This window comes from Helianthus annuus, chromosome 5 (assembly GCF_002127325.2).
Source record: "Helianthus annuus cultivar XRQ/B chromosome 5, HanXRQr2.0-SUNRISE, whole genome shotgun sequence".
Classification (NCBI taxonomy): domain Eukaryota; kingdom Viridiplantae; phylum Streptophyta; class Magnoliopsida; order Asterales; family Asteraceae; genus Helianthus; species Helianthus annuus.
The window spans coordinates 160217101-160226455 of NC_035437.2; positions in this window are offsets into that span (position 1 = coordinate 160217101).

A 9355-nucleotide genomic window follows, 5' to 3' on the forward strand; every position below is an offset into this window, starting at 1 on the left:
GCGCTACTGGCGATACTGGGGACAGGCCCAAATAACTGGGGTCAAGCCCCAAAAGCTGGGGTCAAGCCCAAATAACTGGAGACTTCTGTGGATACTTAATCCTTTATTAAGGATACATGAACCTTCGGCAAAACTAAGAATCAAGTAAAAGGAGGATAAAGGATCCAGGATCCTTTTCCTTATATATAGGATAATTAAAGAATGAAACAGTTTGAGGTTAGACTATTACCAAGATGAGGATCCCTTATCCTATAAGGATCCTTCGAGGATATCAATCATAAAAATGGTTAAAGATCCTGGATCCTTGCTACATGAAATATTTCTTTAGGTGGACAGCATTCCATGCTCTTGGTAGCAAATCACCTTCCATTGTTAGCAATAGATATGCCCCCTTTCCTGCCTCAGCTTCAATAAGATAGGGACCTTCCCACTTAGGTGCCAACTTTCCATTAGGACGATTGGTGGTATTTTGAAATGCTTTCCTTAACACCATATCACCAACTTGGAATTTCCTGATCCTGACATTCTTATTGTAGGCTCCAGCCATCCTTTGTTGATAACTGGCCATCCTTATCCTTGCCAAATCCCTGAGTTCTTCTATAGTATCCAAGTCTTGAACTAAGTTTTCAGCATTTCCTTCAGGATCACGGATGCTTGTTCTTGCAATAGGAACCCCCATCTCTGTAAGGATCACTGATTCTGCTCCAAATACCAAAGAAAATGGAGTTTGACCAGTGGCATTCTTGGGAGTTGTCCTATCAGCCCATAATACATAAGGTAGTTCTTCTGCCCACTTTCCTTTCTTGGATCCAAGTTTCTTCTTCAAATTGTTGATGATGATCTTGTTGGATGATTCTGTCTGACCATTAGCTTGTGGGTGGACTGGTGTTGATGTTATCATCTTAATCCCCCAGCTGTCACAAAAGTTAGTAGTTCTACTCCCAATAAATTGGGATTCATTATCACACACAATTTCAGAAGGAATACCAAATCTAGTAATAATATTTCTTTTGATAAAGGATATCACTTCTTTTTCTCTGACTTGAGCAAAGGCTTCAGCCTCTATCCACTTTGAGATGTAATCAGTCATAGCAAGCATGAATACTTTTCCACCAGGTGCCTTGGGAAGTTTACCAACTATATCCATTCCCCATCTCATAAATGGCCAAGAAGAGGATATAGGATGCAATAGCTCTGACGTGATGTCGTGGTCACAATCAAATTTAATCCAATTTGTACTAAATAGATAGTGGCAAGTGGGTATCGAACACAGGGAGTTTATGGAAAATGTGCTATTTCAATTGTTTCTCTAAATTAACTACGGTAAACTAAATTGCAAGAAATGTAAATTCAGAAGAGTTGATTTGATTGATTTATTTCTAAGAACTAGGATTACTAATTTAATTGCAAAATGAAGAGTCTTGGTTGTAAACAAGTTGGAGAATAATGACCACCTTTAGTTTCCGGGTTGCTTCAACAATTGTGCTATCATTTACTAGAAAGAACTACATAGACATAGTTCATGTGCAATTACTTGTTGTGATAAAAGGGAACTAAGTACTCAGATTCCTAGAACGTGAGGTTGTTACCCGATGACCAATTGACCCTTACCCAATCCTAATTCTACCCATGATATCTCGATTGCCAACGGCACCAAGAACGTATGGTTTCAAAGAAGAATAATCATAAGCATCAACAATTTACAAACAAACAAGAACACACCATGATAAACAATACATAAGTTCAATTTACCATTCTAGAAATATAAAAACAAGCACAATAGTCTCCACAAACCTTCAACTAAAGATGACCATAAAGTACCTAGCCACTCATGGCTTGAACAAACATGATCACAAGAGTATTATTGTTCATCCAAATCAAAGCAACAAAAACTAAGGTTAAAGATAGTGTTCTTCACCCCAAAATTCTCCAAAGTTCTCCTCCAATCGTTCACCAAGCAAGTGATAATCGAAAACATATGATGAGCCACCATAAAAACCCATGAAATGACAATTTAATGCATAAGTTACGAGTTTGGATCAGTCGGTGCCGTAACCTACGGCAGAGGGCCGTAGGTTACGGCGGTCAAAGAGTTCAAAAGTCAATATAGTCCCGTAGCCTACGGCAGAGGGCCGTAGGTTACGGCGAGCAGCAATGTCCTACGGCGTGTCTCTTCTTATCTATGGCAAGAAGTTGTGCACATATGGGGTGCCGTAGCCTACGGTAGAGGGCCGTAGGTTACGGCGTTGATTGATGTTTTTTCACTGTTTCTTCACCGAATCTTCACTCCTTCACATCTTTGACTCCACCAACTTCTAGCATCCATCCAAGCTTCCTAAGACCCGCATTTTGGGCACTTTAACACCTGCAAACCCGAACATCTAGTAGTTACCAAGTTCAAGCACTTAACCGAATAAAGTATGGAATATGTATATATTTAGACCTTTAAAGGGTTGTCCTACGGACCACCCTTCACATCCCCACACTTACCCGTTGCTTATCCCAAGCAACCCATTCAAAAACTATTTTCAACAACATACGCGATCAACATAAACCAAGCGAAAACATGTTATCCTTTTACTAACCCTTTTCTAAACACCCAAAACAACACACCCCTTACTATATCTCTCCTCTCGGCTACAAGTAGGCACTAGCATTTGTGAGTTAGACACACAATAGGCAAATGGGTGATTTCACAACTATAGGCTTGTACCTAAATCGGTCCTCCTCTTAACAAGTGCTAAACATGAATGCAAATCAAAGGGACTTTAAGGTTGTAACGTGGCTAGGTGTACGGTAGGAAATAGAATATATATGTAGTAGCGAAGGACTTAACCAGGTCTTTTATTACACAATGAAACAAACAATAAACATGATATAACTTCTATATACAAGACAACTCAACATCACTTTTTTTTCTCTTTTTCATTGTTTTTTTTTTTTTACTTTTTTTTAGCATAGAGAAACATTCAATAAAACATATCTAATCACAACTATAGCAACTACTAACACTATAAGACCGGGTCAAGTCGGGTAAATTTTTAGGAAACTAGCTAAGGGTAACAAATGATAGGCTTTAAGCACAAGATTGGCAACTAAATGTCCAAACCCCCGCCCCTCTCGCAACCATGCTCATATATATAATTAATGAGGTCCAACCCCCCAAATCCCACCCTTGCACTCACAAGACGAGGCTACCTAATTGCCCTTATCCTTTCTGCATTCACGTTCAACTAAGGACTCAAACCGTATTAAGGCACAAGTTCTAATGCACCCCCACCCGTTGCCACTCTCATCAAAGATAAGTACTATTTATTTACAAGTGTGGCTTCAACTCTCACCAAGAATAAAAGTAATTAAGGGTTGCCGGTGCATCATTTGGGGTTAATTCAGGGTGTTCGAATTTTCACATTTTTCGCTTGATTTAAAATTTCTTTTTTTTTCAAAAATCTCAAAAAAATTCCCTTCATCCCCACACTTGGGATACATTGACCCCAATGTATGGTTTTGAGAGGCTTTGATCGCTTAACCTTTTCAACACCAACCAAAACGCTCCACACTCAAACTACAAATTTCTTTTTGGTATTTTCATTATATATATATATATATATATTTTACTTTTCTTTAATAACATGACACCACCAACTTTCACAACCTAATAAACACATCAACATCAAAACACCACCCTACCTCCCAACCATAAACAAGAACAAACACAATGAAAATATGCACAAATATACAAAAGAGCAAAATACGACCTGCCTAGTAGTACTTCGGCTGCGGTGGCCCGAAGATGGATGTCATCATATCAGTCCACTCACCAAAGCCAAATGCTCCACTGCTACTGCTGCTTCCTTGATCACCACTTGGATTCGCCTGCTGATAACTCATAGCGTGTGGATCCACCCACTGAGAATTGTACAATGGTGGGGTGGGGTATGACACACTACCATCATATGGTGGCAATGTGGTATAGTCCACAACAGGCGGATTCGCTTCAATTGGTTGGCCCGCATGCCACTGATCATGCATGCGTCTCTGGCGATCATCTAAGTAGCGGTTGTTCATTTGTTCTTCATGAGCATACATATGATCACGGTTCCATTGTTCGTTTCTATCATAGCTTCATTTGATAGCTCTTTCCATGCTAGCACCCATAAAAGTTTGTTGATCAAAGAGCATTTGGTTTGGTTCACTCCATTCACCGAAAGTGGGCGGCCGTCTCTGTTCAATAATCTGGCCCATATTCCCCGAATGGGCCCGATAAGGATCATAAGCCTGTTGTGCATAATCAAACGCACTCCCCACATAACCAGATTGTACACAAGCTCCCTAAACTCCCGCCTGACCAGCGTCCCCTATCTGAGCATCCACCATGAATGTGTCTTCACGGTAGTCGTCGTCTCCACTCACTTCATCATCCGATGTTTCGGGCTCCTCGGCCTCTCCTGGTCGTAAAGGTCTCGCATCCACCTTCAACGCTCTCCACCTTCTCCCATCTGTTTTCAACTTATGAAACCTCTCCGATTCTGTGTAAATCCATCCTGGCCCCAGATTCTTAAGGTCAAATGGTCTAAACCTCTTGTAAGAACCTTTTTCATCACCTTTAATTGCCCCATATTTTTTCAACGTCGTAATCAACCGGAAATGAGGTATAATCTTTCTTTCTCCACTATTTTTGCCCAACCAGATGTTATTCAGCACTAGAAATTGGAAAGGGACCTTGGGGGAACCATGCATCATCATATATAGGATCGGAACAACATTATACATGCACAATGTCAACAACAACTTTGCTTCCATTCTCAAGTTGCTTCTATATAACTTCCCATGTGTCGTACCCGGAAGAAAGAGGTAGTCAAGCATATGTTGCCATTGTGGATGCTTATTGGGCTCGTGGTAGAGATCTTTGAGACTCGGGTAAATGTATTCATTGGTTGGTCCATCATCAAACTTTGCTATTCGGCGCAAAGAGTCATAAAACATTTCAACCTTTACCCCGTTACACCATCCAACAAGCCTCATCTTGCTTGGGGCCTTAAACGGAGGGCATTCGAGTGAGGCCACCCACTCTTGAATCTGAGTATCGCACATCATAACACTTCAAAGCTGTCCCCAACCCAGTTCCTTAAACTTTGCCGTTATCCCAAACGGTCCGAAATCGACCTCCCGGATTTCCTTTTCACAAATAAATGCTTCACCTCTTTGTTTCAAATTGTTCATTTGTTCATGAAATAGATCCTTTCTCCATTCCGCGGGTTGGTATAGCAACGAACCGGATGTCCAATCCGGCTTCAGACCCCTTGGAGGTGCATCCTCCTCCGAATCCGGGTCACCTATCCATGTCAATCTCCTCCTCTTTTGTTGTGAATCATCCCCTTGAGGCTCATTAGACGAACTTGCAACCGCTTTCCCTTTTTTCGACACCATACCTACACACATTCAAAGACCAACAAAACGATTCAAGTTAGTTCAACTTCTCTTTCTTCCCCACACTTGCTTAATGTTATGGGTAATAATGTACAAAAACCAAAAGATTCATTCTTTCAAACAAAAATTCGGCATGATGTCTCTAAAATTCAGAATTTTTCCAAAATATTTTCACTAGACATCAAGTACATTCATACCCAAACATTCAATAGTTTAACAAAATCCTATCATCTATTTCGTACAAGCAAGTGTGTGTAAGCAAAAACAAAGATGGAAACTTACAAACCTCAATGTACCTAAAAGAGTAACAAGAAATTGCATACCTTAGTGTTGTAGAAGATGAGAATCACAAGAACTTGAAGTTCACACAAAAACCCACAAAACCCCCCAAAAATTCGGCACCCTTATATGTAAATCCGACCCAAAAACAAAGGATTCTTCGAGATATGAGTATAAAACTAGAATCCTTGTGAAATTTCACCCAAGATGGACTCAAGAATCACTAAAATTGGCTAGGCTTTGAAAAAGTTATGGAGTTTTGAAGGTTATGGTAGCTGGGTTTTTAGGAAGAAGAAGAGTGAAGAAGATGGAAAAGAAAGGAATGATTTGTGGTTGGGGTATTCAATCGATTTGTGTGATTGGGAGTTATTGTGTTTTTGTTTTTATTAAAATAGTTATTATTGTTACTTATTTAATTTTGGATTTTTTTTATATAAAAAAGACGCCGATTCGAGTCCCCATGGTTTTCAGCTCGGCGCCGTAGCCTACGGCCAGGTGCCGTAGGTTACGATGGGATCTGGGAAAAAAATCACTTCCGTAAAACAGGGGCTAGCCGGCGTAAGCTTCTTTTTGGTTTGGGGGCCGCCGTAAGCTACGCCCCCCCATCGTAGCTTACGGCGGGTACCGGGCCTAGGGGGGCCGGCACAAGCTTTTATATGTCAACATTTTTATGTTTTTTTTTTTGCTTTTCAAAAATTTCTAATTGTTATAGTTTTTATAATTTGTTGAAAACATGAAAATTATTACCCTACCCCCCGTTAAAAACCTGTGTTGTCCTCAACACTATGTTCGGGAAATCCGTACGGATTTCCCCACACTTGTTTCGAACACCGGTTTAAACGGAACTTATTCAAACCAAAATAAACTAAACTAAATATTTACAAACACCAAACTTGGGCCTCTTTCACGTTTCTTCGTCATCCACTGGGCGTAAAATATAACCCACTTTGTCGAGCTCGAGATTGTTGTTATCGCTACCTTCCAAGTACGGTTTGAGCCGATGCCCGTTCACCGTTTGTTGTTTATTTGTTTGTTCATCTTGTATATCAACATCTCCAAACCTCCCCACTCTCCGGATGACATAAGGACCCATCCACTTGCTTTTGAGTTTTCCCGCGAACATCTTCAACCTTGAATTGTTCAACCACACCTTTTGACCCACTTCGAAGTTCTTTTTTCTTATCTTTGCATCATGAACTTTCTTTAGTTTGTCTTTATATGCGGATGCACATTCATAGGCTTGATCCCGTATTTCCTCAATCTCATTCAATTGTAGCTTTCTCGCCCGACCCGCTTCGTCATAGTTTGCATTCACCATTTTAATCGCCCAATATGCCCGATGTGCTAACTCCATAGGAAAATGACACCCTTTTCCGTACACCATTCGATAAGGAGTGGTATCAAGTGGAGTTTTATAGGTCGTTCGATAAGCCCACAACGCATCATCAAGTTTGCTTGACCAATCTTTTCGATCCGTTCTTACCGTCTTCATTAGAATCTCCTTAATTTGACGGTTAGACACTTCCACTTGACCACTCGTTTGCGGATGGTACGGTGTAGCAACGTGGTGGTTCACATTATATCTTTTTAACAATTTCCCAAAATTGAAGTTCTTGAAATGTGAACCGCCATCACTTATTATCACCCTAGGCACACCGAATCGAGCAAAAATATTGGATTGCACAAACTTACATACAACGGAGTGATCGTTGGTCCTCGTAGCGATAGCTTCAATCCATTTTGAAACGTAATCAACCGCAACCAATATGTACAAGAACTCATTTGAGTTCAGAAAAGGACCCATGAAGTCTATTCCCCAAACATCAAATACCTCCATTACCAAAATTGGTTGTAACGACATTTCATCCCGCTTCGAAATGCTTCCCACTCGTTGACAATTGATGCAATTTCGGGCATACTCGCAGGAATCCTTGAAAATCGTGGGCCAATAAAACCCACTAGATAACACCCGATAACCCGTCTTGTTCCCACTAAAATGCCCTCCACATGCCGATGAATGAGCATGGGTCAAAATCTCTAAAACTTCAGTTTCGGGAACACATCTTCGTATCACTTGATCGGGTCCGATTTTGAACAAGTCTGGTTCATCCCATATATATTGCTTCACTTGACTAAGAAATTGTTGTCGTCTCTTCTTCATCCAATGATTCGGAATTGCACCCTTGGCCAAATACCAAGGTGCAACAAAAGTAGATACGGCTAACAATTGCTCGTCGGGAAACCGTTCATTAATCTCACTCGGGTCGTCAACACCTTCCAATGGGATCCGGGACAAATGATCTGCAACAACATTTTCACATCCCTTTTTGTCCTGAATCTCAAGATCAAATTCTTGCAACAAAAGCACCCGACGAATCAACCGGGGCTTTGCATCCTTCTTTTCCATTAAGTATCGAACCACACTATGATCCGAATATACGATCACCTTGCTCCCCCAAATGTAAGATCTACACTTGTACAAGGCATACACCACCGCTAATAATTCTTTTTTCGGTTGTGGTGTAATTCAGTTGCGCCTCGGGCAAAGTTTTGCTTGCATAATTGATCACCACCGGCTTTTTATCGACCCTTTGACCCAAAACCGCTCCAATGGTCGTGTCGCTAGATCACACATAATCTCAAATGGCTTTGACCAATCCGGTGGTTGCAAGATAGGAGCCTTCACCAACTGTTCCTTCAAAACACGAAACGCTTGCAAACATTCGTCAGTAAAATCGAATGGAACATCTTTCAATAATAAGTTGCATAAAGGTTTTGTAATTACACTAAAACCCTTAATAAACCTTCTATAGAACCCCGCGTGTCCCAAAAATGATCTCACCCCCTTAACATTCTTTGGTGGGGGTAGAGATGAAATTACCCGAATTTTTGCTTTGTCTACCTCCATTCCTCATTCCGAAATCACATGCCCCAACACAATACCCTCTTGAACCATGAAATGGCTCTTTTCCCAACTTAGCACCAAGTTTGTCTCAACACACCTTTTTAAAACTTTTTTCTAATTCGTCAAGACAAGACTCGAAACTTGGGCGAAAAATTGAAAAATCATCCATAAACACTTCAAGAGATTCCCCAACCATATCCGAAAATATACTCATCATACATCTTTGGAATGTGGCCGGGGAGTTACATAGTCCAAATGGCATTCGCCGAAAAGCAAATGTACCATACGGACATGTAAACGTGGTTTTGTGTTGGTCGTCCGGGTGAATAGCAATTTGGTTATATCCCGAGTACCCATCCAAAAAAACAATAATATTTTTGACCGGAAAGCTTTTCAATTATTTGGTCAATGAAGGGTAACGGGAAATGGTTTTTGGAGGTAGCGGCGTTTAATTTTCTATAATCAATACAAACTCGCCACCCGGTAACCGGGCGGGTGGCGATTTGCTCACTTTGCTCATCTTTTATTACCTGGATTCCGGATTTTTTAGGTACTACCTGAGTCGGACTTACCCATGCACTGTCCGAGATGGGATAAATGATCCCCGCATCCAACCACTTGATAACTTCTTTCTTGACCACCTCTCTCAAATTTGGGTTCAACCTTCTTTGTGTTTCACGGGTTGGCTTTGCATCTTCACTTGTAATAATTTTATGCATCACAATGGATGGACTAATACCT